Source organism: Siphateles boraxobius, unplaced genomic scaffold (assembly GCF_051911475.1).
Source record: "Siphateles boraxobius isolate OS27281-9 unplaced genomic scaffold, OSU_SipBor_1 130, whole genome shotgun sequence".
Classification (NCBI taxonomy): domain Eukaryota; kingdom Metazoa; phylum Chordata; class Actinopteri; order Cypriniformes; family Leuciscidae; genus Siphateles; species Siphateles boraxobius.
Window position 1 is genome coordinate 24352512 of NW_027508734.1, and position 16705 is coordinate 24369216.

Genomic DNA, 16705 nt, shown 5'->3' on the forward strand with positions numbered 1-16705 from the left:
CATTTTTATTTTAGCCTTTAGTCATTTTTAAAAACAAAAGCATTATTTTTGTTTTTAGTTTGTAATGTAACAAAGTTAGAATGTAATGTGATTTTAACCACCTTTTTGCACATAATATATTGCATAGCCTACATTACATTCCCTATTTGTTTCCATATCCTTCAATATAATTGTTTGGATATCATTGAGCAGGATGTGAAATAAATTTTTTTTTTAAAATAAATACATTTTCTTTATCCAAATAAAAAAACGTAGAAAGTACCGAGATATATATCGTATATCGCCACTTAACCAAAAAATACCGAGATATGATTTTTTGGCCATATCGCCCAGCCCTATGCTGGAAATCGTAATGTTATTGTACGGTACTGATTTATGATTTAGCATTGTATTAAATGCCCCCATGAAGAAAATGTTCTTGATAACAGGAAGGGTAATAGGCACTCTGTTAATCAAGCGATATTAACGTTACACAAGTAATTGCTGAATTGCTGAACATAAAAGCATCGCTGAACTGAACTGCTAATAATGTCAGTAAAGCACATCTCTTGTATTATCAGAGACGTTTGGACACCTTTATTGTAAATTCTTATTTATTTGTATAGCGCTTTTCAGAATATTTCAAAGCAGCTTTACAGAAAATGCATGCGTCTACATTACAGTTTAGAGTGTCCAAGTTATGCATTTCAGAAATGTATACAAATCATGCAGTTAGCTAATAATCTATTCATTTATACCATGTATTAAGGCAGAAACAGTGAGCAGTAGTTTAGCATACTGAAGCAGGAAACAATAACATTATTCAGTCAAACGTATAACTAAGGTTACTAATGTAAATATAGATAGCGGTCTAGAATAAGGTTATATGTGTTCCAGTTGTAAACTACATGTTTTAATTTACCTAGCTAACCTGTAATTTGCTAATTTTACTTTTATTTAAATTTCAAGGTTAATGTTAATTTCTCAACATTTCTTTGTGATTTGCTGTTTTCACAATTTACAGTACAGCAGATAGACGGTATGTTGCAATTCGGTTCTACAAATGGCGCCGCACCACTTACTGTGTAACATCACATGAAATCTATGAATACACATTCAGTTTGATGTTGGCTAAGTATTTTATGGTGGTCAGGTTGTAATCAGCCAGATCTCATGCACAAGAACTATGTTGAGAATGTGTTTGTTTTCTTCTTTCGAAAGTGTCTGATTTCATAACTGTGCAACGACTGTGTTGAAGGCTATTGGTGAATTTCTAGAGATTTAAATATAGGTGTACGAGTCACAAAAACATTAAAGCATTTTTGTTGTGTTAGTGTACAATGTTTGATGTTTCTTAATCTGATGTGTACCGGACAAAATTTGTGCGGTCATAGTAGCGAAACTTCAGCTAATATTTTGGGCAAAGTAGGACCATTGTAAATATTCGTAAACCAATAAATTTGCGTGTTAAAAGATTAACAAACTTAAATCCGATGAATCCATGTGGTGAATTTTTTTTTTCTCATGAAATTCCCGATTACTTGGATTCCTATTGTTCTGACTTCTCTGTCCTTGTTGGTTATTATTCTTTTGTTTTAATTCTTTTTTTAATGTGTGAAACTTTAAAATTGTGGTGAGAACAAATGCATAACACAGAGAAAACTGGAGCCATCAGCAGCATGTCTATAGATACCCCAGACAGGAAGCACACTTGACACTAGATCATGACAGTGAATCTCTCAGAAGGTAAAGATGACATTCTGATGTGTGCTCTGAGTGTTGTAGCGGATCCGGAGTAAAGGGGAAAAGCAGGACACGCTTTGTGCCACAGGAGACCCCTTGTCTTAAGTTCAGACAGCCCAGTTGTCAGCACCATCCGCCATGATGAGCGTCCTGAGTATTCTAGTGTTTTACAGAGTGAGAAACTGAGTAGATTTAATATGTGTTATGTGTTTTCCAGACCAGCTTGTGCCATCACTCTAGTTTCCCTTCAGGAGCTTAACTCCAGTTGAAAAAATAAGCATATTCGTGTTCAAAATAGGGATTCAAAATAGGGAGTAAAAAGAGATCGCTAGTTAATACCATTAACAAGGCTTAAAATAGCCCCACACTAACACGGTAGCTTAATGAGGGTCTCTACATACAAACCGAACCACTGAGAACTTTGTAAGTGTACAGACAGTTTAATAATAATATACTTTATAAAGACAGTACCATCGCGTATACAGGCAGGAGCCATCTTTGGGAAACAGCCTCGACCAGTCGAACCACTAACGCCGTGCTAAATGAGCTGAACTGTGAGATTCCAAGTCACAGTCTAGCTCGTAGCACTGCGTTCGTGGTTCGACTGGTCGAGACTGTTTTCCAAAGATGGCACCGCGATGGTACTGTCTTTATAAAGTCTGACTCCAGCTGATATTTCCTGCCTGTATTCTGTTCTGATGACCTTTAGCAGAAGGATTTATGTGACATGTCTGGTTTAAGTCAGTGTTTAAGCAAGCTTCAACAGATCTTAGAAAAAGCCTTTGTTACTTATTCTTTGTGTCTGTGTCACATCCACACCTTTCATTGGCAATTTCTGTTGACATAAAGAGGTGGGTCAACCTGTTCTGTCAGAGTTCGAAACCGTTCCATCCGTTTTGTGATCCATCAAGTGCACGTTTTAGTGTTGTTTACATCATAAGCTAAAGGGAGATCTATTTTGAACAGCATCAGAGACAACTGTCTCTTGACATGACATGATGAAGCTTCAGCATGATAAATGCATTGCAAAATGATTCTGTAGAAATACAGGAAGTGGCTATGGAAAATTTGATGCTGAAGTCATTTCCACCAAAAGTCATTTTTAAACAACTTTCAAAGATACAAAGTTCAATGTTAAATAACATTCCCTGTTCTTTTTTATTTTCCTTTTTGTTCTTCCATTTATTTTCATTTGGCACAGTGTCCATCCTGCAGCCTAGTAGATTTCTTGTGTGAAGGCAAGTGTACTTTAGGGCTGTTTTGTTAAGGGTTGTATATCAAGATGTCTTGTGCCTGTGAACTTTCCAAAGACCACAAATTGAATGGCGTAATTTGAATATGACTATGTTCCCCTGGTTTCAGTGCACGTTTTTTGGCTTGGCTGTATGCGTGTGGGTGGTGTGCACACAAGGCAGTGCCGTGTTTGTTTGTGTCTATGAACATGAAGTAACTCTTATTGTAATGTCGAAGTCTTCCCAACTCACTGTTTTAGATAGGAAAGTCTCACATGCTCCAACTGTCAGATTTGGGAACAGTGTAGGGCAGCAATTCTCTAAATGCGGTTGGCGGACCATTAGTGGTCCGTCAGGGTACTGCAGGTGGTCTGTGGAAAGGCAAAATAAAATATAAAATAATATTTTTTTACCTTCATTTTACCAGGAAATTCCCATAAAAAAATAAAAAGTAAAAACAAGTTATTGTGTGATTACTAAAATAGGCTGACGCTCGGCCGTGACGTTCAAGTTCAGTGCCCTTAGAACCACAACATGGATCGGTGGATAGCAACAGGTTCTTCATCAGGGCTCTCAAGTGTCACACATTGAGCGTAACAGTCACTCATTTCGGTCTTTTGTCACGCACTCCCGACACACATTGGATTTCTCACGCAGAAAAACTATTTATAATATATTTAATATGCCGCAGCTCCCAAAATTTCTCTGGCCACGCCGCTCTAACTATGGAACCGTCAGGAATCAAGCGCGTCCACCCTGGTGTTGTTAGTCGAGCTACACAATAACCAATCCGAAAATGGCACGATTGTATCTGTGGAAGATTTAACGCAACAACCAATGAAAAAAAGACATTTAATCGTCATGAAACAACCCCATCTACCCCCATCCTGATTATGCCCTCGAGTGCTTGAGTAAATAAATAAATTAAATATGTGGCAGCTGTTGTGTGTAGTAAACTTTCCTTTAACAAGCCTGTTGTGATGACCAGTTATAGTTTTAGTGCTAGTAAGCCTATTTAGAGGTGCGGATTAATTCAGGTAGAACTGTGTGTAGACATATTTTATTATGTGTATTATGAGGTGGTCCTTGAAAATTCTTGATTTCAAATAGTGGTCCACACACACAAAAAGTTTGAGAACCCCTGGTGTAGGGAAAGAGACAAATAAAGGAGTTTACTCTCCTTGAGAGAGAGAGAGGGAGAGAGAGGGAGGTTTTACAGAAGGGAAAGGGGAGGAGTTTTCCCCTGCTGAGCTACCACAGTGTGACAGACAATCTCAGTGTGTGTATGAGTTTCTCACTGGGTGTTTTGTTTTTTTCTCTCACATGCTGTCAGCATTACCTTGGAGGGTCTTCAGAGACTGTCTGTTTTCTGATTAGCGTGATCTTGTAGGACTGAAGACTGGATTAGTGTAGAGCTGCTGTATTCGTAGTAGTCCAGAATCTACTTGGGGGTAAGTGACTCTCAGATTAAACATTTTGTCTGTCTGTTTCTCTGTCTCTCTCTCCACCTGTCTCTGGAATTCTGCCTGTCCACTTACTCAGCCTGCAGTCACAGCTCTCCATGCCCAAGCAAGTCATCCTGATAGTTTCTTTCCCTCACTTCTGCGTGCCTTCTCTGTGTCCTCCCCTCCTTTCATCTCTGACCTAATATTTTTCTTGCTCTCTGAATTTGGAATGTTGAGACTGTAAATAACATGCTCTTTTTTTTCTATTTTGATTTTTGATGAGAATGTGCAGTATATGGATATATAATGAAAAATGTGTACAGTGGTTAACTGGCCAAAATACCTTTTTAGCATTTTTTTTTTTGTTACAAAATATTTGAGACTGTAATTTAGCTTCTTCTTTTTTTTTTTGGTAGCCGCAACATATAAATTACTCATAATACTCTGCTCCTAGATCAGTGGTCCTCAACCTCCAAGGCCCCACATTGTGCACAATAATATTCAAAGGACTCCTTTTTTTCTTTTTCAAAACTTATTTGAATCTATGGGAAGTTGGGAACTCATAGTTCATGTACAATAAAGTAGCTGCAGAAATTAAAATTCTTGAAATGTCAGGATTTCAAGTTTTAGGAGCTAATTGAATTTGTGATTTACTGGATAAGGATTAAATATATATATATATATATATATATTTGTTGTAATCACAATTTCTATCTGATAAAATATTTTAGAATTTGGCATAACTAGAAATGTATATCCATTATAAAATAGCCCAATAAGTTTTAGTAATTTACATGACTTTTACAGGTCAAGAAATCACACTTTTAAAATGAGACCATATTATATATATATCCAGGGTTTTCAAGAACGTGGGAACCCTGGTTCCTCAAAAGAAAAAATGGTGGATGGAGGGCTACATTTATTTATTTATTTAATTTTTATTTTAGCTTAATTTAATGCCTGTTTTGTCTTATTTTATAACATTGAGTGTCCCCCGGCGCTCCTAGTGGGCCCTCTGGTAGAGAACCACTTGATCACAGATCATGTCGATACCTCATACATTTGTTATTCTATTTATATTTTTAATGTTGGGTCATTCTAATACTTTAAAAGTGTTTGTTCGGTACTAATATAAACCTTTTTTTACTTTTTTATATACAGACAGTGATAGGTGGTGTTAGCGTTGTCCTTGTGTGTGTGCGCACTGACAGATGCCTGCACGGCTCAGTATTTTTTTTAAATAGCCCTGTTAAGACTTTGTGTGCCGTGACTGCATTGAGTTCACACACCATTAACCTCACACATAAAGAAGACCGTTCTTACATCAGCTAGGTCAATGAGGAGTCCAGATGAATGGCTGTTGAACTTTTGGGTTGGCAGGATGAATGTGACTGTTGATTTAATAGTGCTACAGCCCGTTTGACACCCCAGTCCAAGCGCACTTTAAATTTACACTGGCCTTGCACTCATAACAAAGTGTAGGAGGACTGAACTGAAAAACTTGGTGCCCCCACCAGATCCCTGTTACCCTGGACTGAACCCCTTTGAGTTTCTGCATGTTTGATTTATTCTTGAAGATGATCCTTTGGATCAAATCATTAAGATGGCCAATTGGTGAAGGTTTATTACTCTGAATTAGGTTGAGACCCCTTTGTGAACCCTGTTCTGGTGTGTGTACAGTGCGGTGCCGTCACGGCTGGGTGCTTCTACGCACTACAGCTGGACCTGAAGGTACAATGTCTGACCCAGAGGGCACTGAAAGTGTGGGAAACATCCCCACACTATTGCTCTGTCCTGCAGACTTCTTATCATCACTCCAAAATGAGGAATTGATCTTATGTGTTGCAGTGAAAATATTTAGGAAAGACATGCTTTATAGATAAGTCTTTCCAAGTGAAAACTATGTTTTATGATATGAACTTTGTTGCCGAGAGATTGTGGAGGCACATGAATGTATTTATCTCATTTGAATGCATGTTTGGACTGCCAACACCAATTGAAGTAATCACAGATTGGCCTCAAAGTAGATGTGTAAGACCCCTTGACATTTTTATCAGTGTCATGTGGGTAAAATAAGCACTGCTTGGTAGAGCTGTCACTAAAATTCACAGGCCCAGGACAAAATGTTTATGGGTGGGCCCCCTCTCTACCATAGAGGACCCACCTCACAGGGCCCCAGACAACTGCTGCATGGTATTATGGGTGATTATGAGTCTGTTTTTTGCTTGAACAGAAAAGAACAGTGAGGGGAAGAACCAGGGACAGGATATTGCAGAATGTCTCTAGCAGATAATAGTGAATATTGCCTTAAATTTCAATTTCCTCTGTTGAAGCTCCAACCATCTGCCTTCTCCCGTCTATATCCCTAATACTTATGTGCTCATGCTTTGCTTACACGTAGATTTGAGAAAGAAACTGAAAAACAGTTGGCGGTTAACTATGTGATGTGATGAAATGAAGCACTAGGTTAGGGAAGGTTTTCTCTGACACTTAGCCCTGGCTCTGGTTTTTCTCTGATTTTCATGACATCAGGATATATTCTTCACTTTTCTATTCAAATCAAAAGTAGATCCCATCTCTCTCTCTCACACACACATTCTTTATCTCTGAATATCATGTGTTTCATGTTAAATTAGACAAACAGTCTGGTGATTTCCCCAGTGATGGCATCTAGGTCTCATTCGGTTTTCTCAACAGGGAAGATAGAGTGGGACCAGAACAGATTTAGCATTGGCACTCCACTCAATATGGATTTAATGTTGATATCACGAAATGATTCTCTCACAATGTCTATTACATTTATTTCAGTAGTGTTTCATTTAGTTTTATTAATTTAGCCTGACACCTTGAACATCTGTTTAGTTGTGAGTGAAGTTCCTTGAGCATGATTACAAGAGGTTTTGACAGGCAGTCCTTGGCCTTTTAAATGAATTCAGACTGGTAATGCATGGATGAAAAAAAGAAGATCTTAAGCGATCTTTACACATTTATTTATTTATTTGTCTTTGTGGGATGGCAGTTGGAAAGGAGGAATATTTTGACCTTTTTTCTGGGTGGTCAGACTGTAATATTTTGCCGAAAACTTTAACTCTTGTTTACGTTCACATGTTGTTCAGTTTCTCCACATCGTTTATGAATGGAATATCTGATAAGAACTAGCAGAGTGTTAAAACAAAAACAGATGCTCATAAAACCCAGATCTGGTTCGAATCTCTCCTGCATCGCAATGAAGGCCTGTTGTTTCCTGTTGTCTCCTGTTCATTTAGTGACTCAATCTTTCTGCCTAAATAATGTTTTAGATAACAAAATAAAGATTGCGTTATCTGAACAATGAAAGAGGGTAGAGGTGAAGAGAGAGCAGTCTAGAGAATAACACTGAACTTAGTGACTAAAGCCACATATATTTAATGCTCAGTTGGGCTTGGGTGGACCTGCTCAATCCTGCAGTAATGTAACACTGAGTCTCTCTCTGATGACTCCCAACATCCCTTCATCCCTGTCACCCAGTGGTTAAGAGGTTAGAGGAGTCATACTCATGTTTTGCCAATTTGGTTTCTTTTTAGTAGTCAGAAAGTTTTCACTGTGAATAATTTGGAGTTTGGTGTATGCTTTTTTCACAAAGACCTATATTCTAAATGTATTCTCTTTTTTCATTCACTAAAGAATAATGTCTTGAAATCATTGTTTAAGGTGTTAGAGGCCCAGCTGGGATAATAACATGAACGGTTGCTGTCTAGGGAAGTTGTTATCAACCAGAGGGGGGCATCAGAAAATTAAGAAAACTTAAAATATTTTAAGTAATACCGTTTTGTCAAGCTTTAAAATATTTTATCAGGTAGAAATTGTGAGTGAGAAATATTTTTTTTAATTAAACAAAATGTTGAAGACAATGAGTCAAAAAGGTTGAGGGAAAATAGTCTAGGGAAAATAGCTATTAAAAATAACATTGGAGTCAGTTCTAAGTACAAAGTGTATGCATGTGTCTGTGTTTGTCAGATTGGAGATGCCCAGAGAGAGTTCCCATTTTAGGTGAACTTGTGTTCACACTGTGAGGCCTAGGGTGTGTCTCAATCAATCAGCGCACTACCAAGTAATCATGATGCGGAAAACCTGAGTCATTGGTGATCCAGTTACTTGGCTCAAGGTCCTTGCATTGCCCAAATTTGGGGTATAATAAGGAATGGGGAAACAGTCTAGGACATGGCGAAGCCGCATGGAAAAGCACCCTTCTGATTAGTCACAGGTGAGTGAAGTCATCAGGGCTCCACCTGTTAGTGAATATCTATCCCTAAATCACATTACTAATACACTTCCTAACAATAGTGTTCAGCCCTTTAATGATACATAATTTGTCTTTGGCTGCATCCAAAATTGCATACTCTCTGAGTAGGTACTTCTTTTTAATACAATGTACTTTGAGACAGATAAAAATATGTTCTATACAGTATGAATGTGTGTAGTAGGGGTGTCACGAGATATTGGTATTGATGATAATCGTGATAATTAAAAAATTAAATATCGTTATTATGTTAATTAGGGGTGTCTCAATGTACCAGTATTGGCGATAACTGTAATATTTCAAATGAGTAGTACACATATGAATGAATGAATGAGGCATTTATATATAGGCTATATTTACATGACTTTTACAGGTCTAGAAAAGACTGAACTGCTATACACCCAAAGCGCTTTAAAATCATATTAGGGGGGTCTCTCCTCCACCACCACCAGTGGGGAGCGTCCACTTGCAATATGACGCAAGTCAGTTCTTTGTGTACTTGAAATTGAGAAACCGTGATATTGTGTGAAATATTGGGGTGCAGTTCTTGACTGTGACTGTTTGTGAAATAAGTGAAATGTATGGAAATAATCACTATCACGGTGACGTTTCCTCCCACAGTGGCTTCTGTCCCATCCAGGCCCATCATTCAAATAGACATCATAATAAATGTACATGGTGCAGGTATATCATTGATATTTATGAAGGAAACTCATTTTCTTTGAAGACTGGATCATTTATTCTGTGAAGCTGAGGTTAGGGGTTAATAATGTTGGTGAGTCTTAATGGCTTTTCGGCTGAACTGACTGAACACTGATGTGACACATTTTACATGCTTTGGTGACATAAGCATGTGTCATGGGAAGGTCCTTGCCCATCGGTTTGCATGCACAAACAGTAACCCAGTAATATATTTACTAGTAAATTCATCAATAAATCATTATTATTTGTATTGTCATTATTATTATTGTGCGTAATAATTTTTACTTAGCCAAAGCCAACTATTTTTGTTATATTGCCTAAAGCAGTGTGATAATTTATTTATTTATTAATTTATTTATAAAGTATTATAACAGGAAAGCTATTTAGTGACATTGTTATAAAGAATTCAGAAACATTTTGAAATGTTTTACATTTACTTCTGGCTATTTTTCTTATGTTTTAAAAGATTTTTCTGATTTCTGATTTTTTGTTTGTTGTTTCTAAAGTAAAAACTCTACATCATGCTGTATAAAGAACACTTCAGTTCACTGCCTTCACAAAAGATTTCATTTAAACCGCAAACCGCTCAGGTGTTTCCCAGAATGATTTGAAAATGTGTTCAGGGTGTGTTTACTCATGTCAAACATAAAACAGTGATGTTAGACTCAATAGGTGATTGGCAGAGCACCTAAAGATATTTCCCATCATTTTTTACCTTACCTTAGTGTAAAAGAAGCATTCTTAACTGTTTTATTTGACTTGTATGCTCCGGTTTTATTGAACTATTCAGACTACAGGTGCACTTATGAGCATGTGGTGACTTATTATTTACAGTGAGGATTTCTGATGCTTATGTCCACAAAAGGATGTCTAGCTGTGGTTAACCGTCCATTCATTAAACACTTAGTGGCACAAACAGATTTAAAAGATGGAGCTGAAGCTGAACTACTCTTATGTAAGGAGATTTGGTAGTAAGTAGTTATTTAGCAGATGCTACTGCACTTATTAAAGGCACAGTTAATTACCAGCAATCTGGTAAACCCACAAAAAATATCAAGGATTTGTATTCCATTTATTACAAGCTATATATGTAATATATATAGTAGAGCCCGATCGATATATCGGGGAGCCGATATTATCGGCCGATATACGGCATTTTCATAACTATCGGTATCGGCATTTATAATGGCCGATAAATGAATTTTTTAAAAAAATGCGGCGTGCGGTGATTCATGTAAGGGTGGCGCTGCCAATAAAGCACCTAAAAGCTGTCACAATGAACTGGCAAATGCAATGATATGAATACATCAAATATAGCAAGGAGACATTTTAATTGTTTATTAATAACAAGTGTTTTCAGTCATTGTGGGCTGCAAAGATGAAGTTGAGGATGCGGACTCGCGATCTTTGAACGCGCCAGAGAGAAATGTACATTTCAGAAGGATTACACAAGCAGAGAGCAGTTTTTCTTTCGTTTTGACCTTTCAATAGATATATTTCTCAGGTCTATACGCTGAGTTTCGGTTCATTTATGAGACGAGTTGCAGTTCACTCGCCGGCGCCTCCGAGATTATCTATTGTCTGTTATATTTAATTCTTATTTATTAAGTCCAGGCATTTGGTTGATGAAACATTTTAAAGCACTTTAGTGCCGCTTTCGGAGCTTGTCACGTCCGTTTTTTCCTCATAAATGCGAACAGGAAAAATAAAATAAAATGAATATTATATGTTTTGTTGAGAGCCAACCCTTCTTCATCCAGTGGGAAGTAGACTATTACTTTTGATTTGCGCTGTGTAATTCACTGAATTGATTTCTCTGCTGCCAGCCTCTGTCACGTATTGTGTGAGCTTGTGACTATTGCAAGCGTGCAGCTGAGAAGTCCTGATTATATTGTCTGCTATATTTAGCCTACTTCTTATTGATTAAATCCAGGCAATTGATTGATTAAACATTGATTAAAATGCGTGGCGCGAACGAGTAAACGAATGGTCCATTCTGCTCTGTAACGGGTGCTTTTCTGCGTCTCGGGTAAACAGCTGTTGTGACGCGAGCAATAACGGCCGCGTCCGGTGTGTAGACACAGTGTTAAAGCTCATTCTGCCTATAACGCTACGTTACAACATCAAGCAATTTTCATCAAGCAATAATATACAAAATTTGTCACACAAGTGTTTGATCACCACATTTGAGTGATCATTGCAAAACGTTTATATATTTATTCTGTTTAAATACTGTGTATTCTATATACAGTACCCATCAAACGTTTGTACACACCAATAGGAAAGTGTGTCCAAACTTTTGACTGGTACTGTACTATAATACACATAAATAATATTGCTACTGTACACATAAATAATATCGTCCGATATATCGGTATCAGGCTTTTTTTTATCGGTATCGGCATCGGCCCCCAAAAATCCATTTCAGTCGAGCTCTAATATATAGCACATATATTTTATATGTGCTAAAATATAACTGTGGCGAACAGGACGGCCGAGGGACGTGAGAGAACGGCGCGAGGCCGGTGGTGCGATTGCTAATGAGCAACACCTGTGAAGCACACCGGTCTCGCATCTCTCACGGAGGAGCGGAAGCATAAAGGAGGAGCGACAACGTTGATGATCGAGAGAGGAACAGGCCTGTATTTTAGTTGAGTTTTTATTTTTTTTATTTTTATTTTTTTATTAAAATAAAACCAAACAAACTAAAATACCGCCAGCAGCCCCTCGCGGACGACTGCTGGCTTACCCAAAATAAACATAACGGCCAGCAGCCCCTCGCGGACGACTGCTGGCCAAAATAAAACACAAATACAAAAAACAAAACTCAACTAAAATACAGGCCTGTTCCTCTCTCGATCATCAACGTCATCGCTCCACCTTTATGCTTCCGCTCCTCCGTGAGAGATGCGAGACCGGTGTGCTTCACAGGTGTTGCTCATTATCAATCGCACCGCCGGCCTCGCGCCGTTCTCTCACGTCCCTCGGCTGTCCTGTTCGCCACAATAACAAAGTGCATATTTTTTTTTAGCACACCTGGATCTATGATGGTTCTCTCTTTGTTTTCCACTTGAGAAGGAAAACAGACGACTCTCTTTCTTCATTGACGCTCATTCTCTCTCAGATTTTTTCAGAAAACGCATGGCATATTCATTCAGAGAATGTTACATGTGTTTGTCATTCATCTGTTTAATCTTTGTTTATCGTTGCTGATATGGGTTTAGCTCAGATTGTCTATTCTGTCTCTCTATATTGCTGTTAAGTTTACCTGATACTGTTCTCCTCCTGCAACAGAAATTGGCACGAACTGATGTAATTGTTATGAGAACACATGAGTGTTTATTCCAGCAGTCTCTGCGCCAGTTTGTCTTGTTTTCTTCTAATTTAAGGTTCTATCAGTGTTACTGCTTTTTGTCAATCCATATCATATAATGAAACAAGCATGTCCTGTTTTGATCAGTCATGTGTTATATTCTCTCTCTCTCTCTCTCTCTCTCTCTCTCTCTCTCTCTCTCTCTCTCTCTCTCTCTCTCGCTTGTTCTCTTTATATAAACTGTGTAATCTAATAAATCTAAAAATAAGTCAGTTTCTCTGTCCCTTGAGCCTCTCAGAAGGCTCTACAGAGGGCTTCAGGTTAACTGGTATCAGCAGTGCATTAGTCAGTCCTGCCAGACCAACTGGATGTCTTTTCATGTTTAATCACTTAATCAGATTGAGTTCTGGAGAAACAGAGCAGGACAGACAGTCTTGTTTTTCCATCATCTTTGTTTGTAAATCTCGAGAGTCTGTGTGTGGAAGCAAAAAGTAAATGCCAGTAATAAGTCATTGTAAAGGTGCACTAAGTAATGTTATGTTTTCAGCAATCACTTTGTTTCACTGACTCTGGATGCAAGCTGTTTTTTATGTTAAGTGGAATTCCAAAGATAATGGCTATATTCAGAAGAAGGGCACGCTATCATATTCATTTTGCTGTTTCTGTCAAATATAGATATGGCAGAAATAGTTAGAGTATTATGGATAGGATGATTTAGCAAATTTAGGTAATGAATGTTTTCTTGATGTGTACTTTTTTATGTATAGCTTAAAGAAGGATCTGTATTTGGTCCTTACTGGTAGGTAGTATTAGTCTAGTTGGTGAGTAAAAAACATTTGTGAGACTATTTGGGTTCATAAAACACAATGTTGGAGATTTGCAGCTTAAGCACTATTCGAACTGGATTGGTATTATCTGGGGACCTCCTGTGATTTAGAAATTACCCCCCCACATCGCACGGGATAAGCGAAGCTTGTGATTTTTGTCGAATTTACTGACTTATCTCCCGGTTATGATGTCAATAGGCTATTGCTTGGAAATGTCTTGTCGTTATAGGTCTAGCTGTATGATATATCATAACAGAAAAATGATCCTTACCGCATGCTGCATAGCCTACGTGTTATCATCTCCATCTAATCATTCTTTTTGTTTTTGCTCTTCTGATGGTTTTCAGCTTTCTCTTTCTGCAAATTGTATAGTTGTATGGTGTATAGCGATATGACCCAGCACCCAAAATACTATCAAAACACTCCAACACAGCCTCCATTCTTTTCAAAAGCTGCATAAAAAAGCGCACAGGAAACAAAAAACTTGAAAAAATTATACACGACCCCGCCAAATCACAGAGATGCCGATTCACACGGGAATAATATTATCACAGGACCTCGGTGTTCGGCGAAATATGGTAGGTCATTTGGGGGGGAATTTTTACTTTAAAATTACATACATGGCCGATTTACACAGGATTAAGATCACAGACAACCTCCACAATTACTACAAATGACTAGAGGCAGGGTTTCCCGCAGCACTTTGAAACTAAGGCACCCGCCTAAGCAACACACGCCTGCCGCCTTAACTACGTCTTCAAAAAAAATTATATGAGCGATATCCGCCATGCTACTCTGTCATGTTTTCTTCCTTTCAATCTTTAAATATGTGATGATAAGCCTTAGTGTTCACTTCAGTCTTGTTATCAGCGCGTTCTTCCGCAGCGGCGTCAAGCACATCAGAACAAACAGAAGACAGGGTGTGTGTGTGTGTGTATTCATCTGAGCCTCATTGGTCTGTCACTGCTCGTTAATGTCAGACTTTTTGAGATGACCAATCAAATCAAAGTAGGCGGGCTTTATGTTTGCTTTTAGCAGAGCGACTAATAGACAGTAAAGGAGCGACTCGACGCGCTTCAGTTTACGGTCTGTCAAGTGCGAGATAAGATGTAAGTTGCTAAACTAAACATTTTCTATTTGACAGTTTTTTTTAGGTCATAAATGTCAAACAAATCACAAAAATAATCAGGCAAACATCATTAAAAAGATATAAGACTCAAGTTCCAATATTTGTCTTAATTTGTGTCAGGAGTTATATTTCTCATTTGCAGACTGCCTTTTCAACACATACACTGATTCTTATCTTCGGTATGTCTGGAGACAGAGGTTTGTAGTCTTCCTTATTTATGGCCTCTTTTACCATTAAAGGTAAGAAAACAGCTGCAGGGATCATTTGTCCCCATTCCCTTCTTTCTTTTACTATTTCTTCCTTCTTTCTGTTGTTTGAAAGCTGTTATGCTGATCAGTTATGATTATCAGACCTCTACATCACAAGACATCAAGCACACACACACTCACTCTGGCCTGTAGAGGTAGTCCTTCCCCTTGCAAGATACTCTGGATGTTGTGTGTGTAAACCTGCTGTAAATATGTATGAGCTGGGATTTCCTCTGGACATAAATCATCCTACCTCAGACTGATCCAATTCCATGTGAATCAAATAAAAATGTCCTGTTGTTCTCGGTTTAATTAATTCTGAAATAATGGGTAGCTGAATACATTCATTATAAGAGCTCCTTCTCACTTTACATGGACTGATTTCTACAGACTTGAAGCCAGAGCATCTCTGTAGATGTTCTCTCTGTTCTTTTACCTCAAACTCTACTCTGTTTGTATAGCCTGTGATAAAGTGTGCCACACACACACACACACACACACACACACACACACACACACACACACACACACACACACACACACACACACACACACACACACACACACACACACACACACACACACAGAGAGAGAGACAGGAACTGAGCATTACTCCTGATGACAGCCTTGGGTGAAGGACCATGTCATATAATGAGCCATTAACAAAGGGTGCAACACAAGAACTGCTTTTTGCCCCATGGCTGAATATCCACTCTGATACTGTGTCTTCCTCTTCCTGTCATACATTAACAGTGTGGACTTTATGAGATCATTTTTGTGTCTGTTTACAAGGTAACATATCAGTGTCAAAAATAGTTTAAGTCTTACAGGGGTAGACGGAACCCACAAAATACACGCACCCATCCAGGAATTGTATATTATTATATTGTGTTAAGTTAAACATACAACACACATTTTAAACTTTCACGAACAATGAAATACTACCTTTCTTATTAGGAAAACACAATGGCTGTCATTTCATTTGTATGCAACTTAAGTTTTAAATGCTTTTGGAAATATGAATAGACAAATATATAGATACAATGTACATATATTTGTCATGCCAATAAAGTTTTTGAATTAAACTATTTGAAACTGAGAGCAGGGGAAGGGGTTTTATTTGATTTTATTTAAATTCAATATTTAGTTTGAATGTTTCTGGCATGGTAGTAAGTTGATCTTGTTTTTTGAGGAATCTTTCCTACATGCCTTCCTGCTGTTACAGTGTGCAGCTGGAATGTGAGTATTCATGTTCCAGTCACTGCAGAGTGCTTTGGCTCCCCCTGGTCCGCCTGCATTTAACTCTTTCCCTCAAGCCCAGCTCTCCACTAACTTTTAGTGAGAGAGATACAGACAGCAGAATTCTGTATTTTCACCACGAGGTACCTGTAAGAGGTTTATTATTGCACCTCATCTCCTCAAATAATCTGAAAGTGAAGTGTGTAAGTTCTGTGCCATTACACCGTGTCCTAACTACACGCGATAAAAGGTTAATAAGGTGTGCTTTTCCATGTTTATCAGAGTTTTTGTCCTAACCAGCCGCGACGGTGACACGCGATTCTATTTTAGAAACAATTTCTATTTTTTTGCGACATCGCGGCTGGAACAACAAACACAAAGTGTTGCAATGATAATCTCAGGTACTGTTTATGTGTTTACTGTTTATGCTAAAGTGATTTTATTTATTTTTTTATTATAATGTTTTAAGAGTATGAGGCAAAATGTACAACTATATGACTTAAAAAAAATGTTTTTTTAATGTAAGCATCGAAACAAAGTATATAAACACATTTTTGCCAACGTCGGCT

General features: G+C 37.9%; 1 protein-coding gene across 4 annotated transcripts in view; it reads left to right on the forward strand.

The window, feature by feature from the left end:
- Positions 1-4207: 4207 nt before the first annotated feature.
- plekhg4 (pleckstrin homology domain containing, family G (with RhoGef domain) member 4) overlaps positions 4208-16705 on the forward strand; it is a 99299-nt gene continuing 86801 nt past the window's right edge. For 3 of the 4 annotated variants that reach the window (XM_077228829.1, XM_077228830.1, XM_077228831.1), the window contains exon 1: positions 4208-4405. The gene's annotated coding sequence lies outside the window, so the exon portion shown is untranslated. The remainder of the gene's footprint in view (positions 4406-16705) is intronic. The other variant, XM_077228834.1, reaches the window with a different exon arrangement.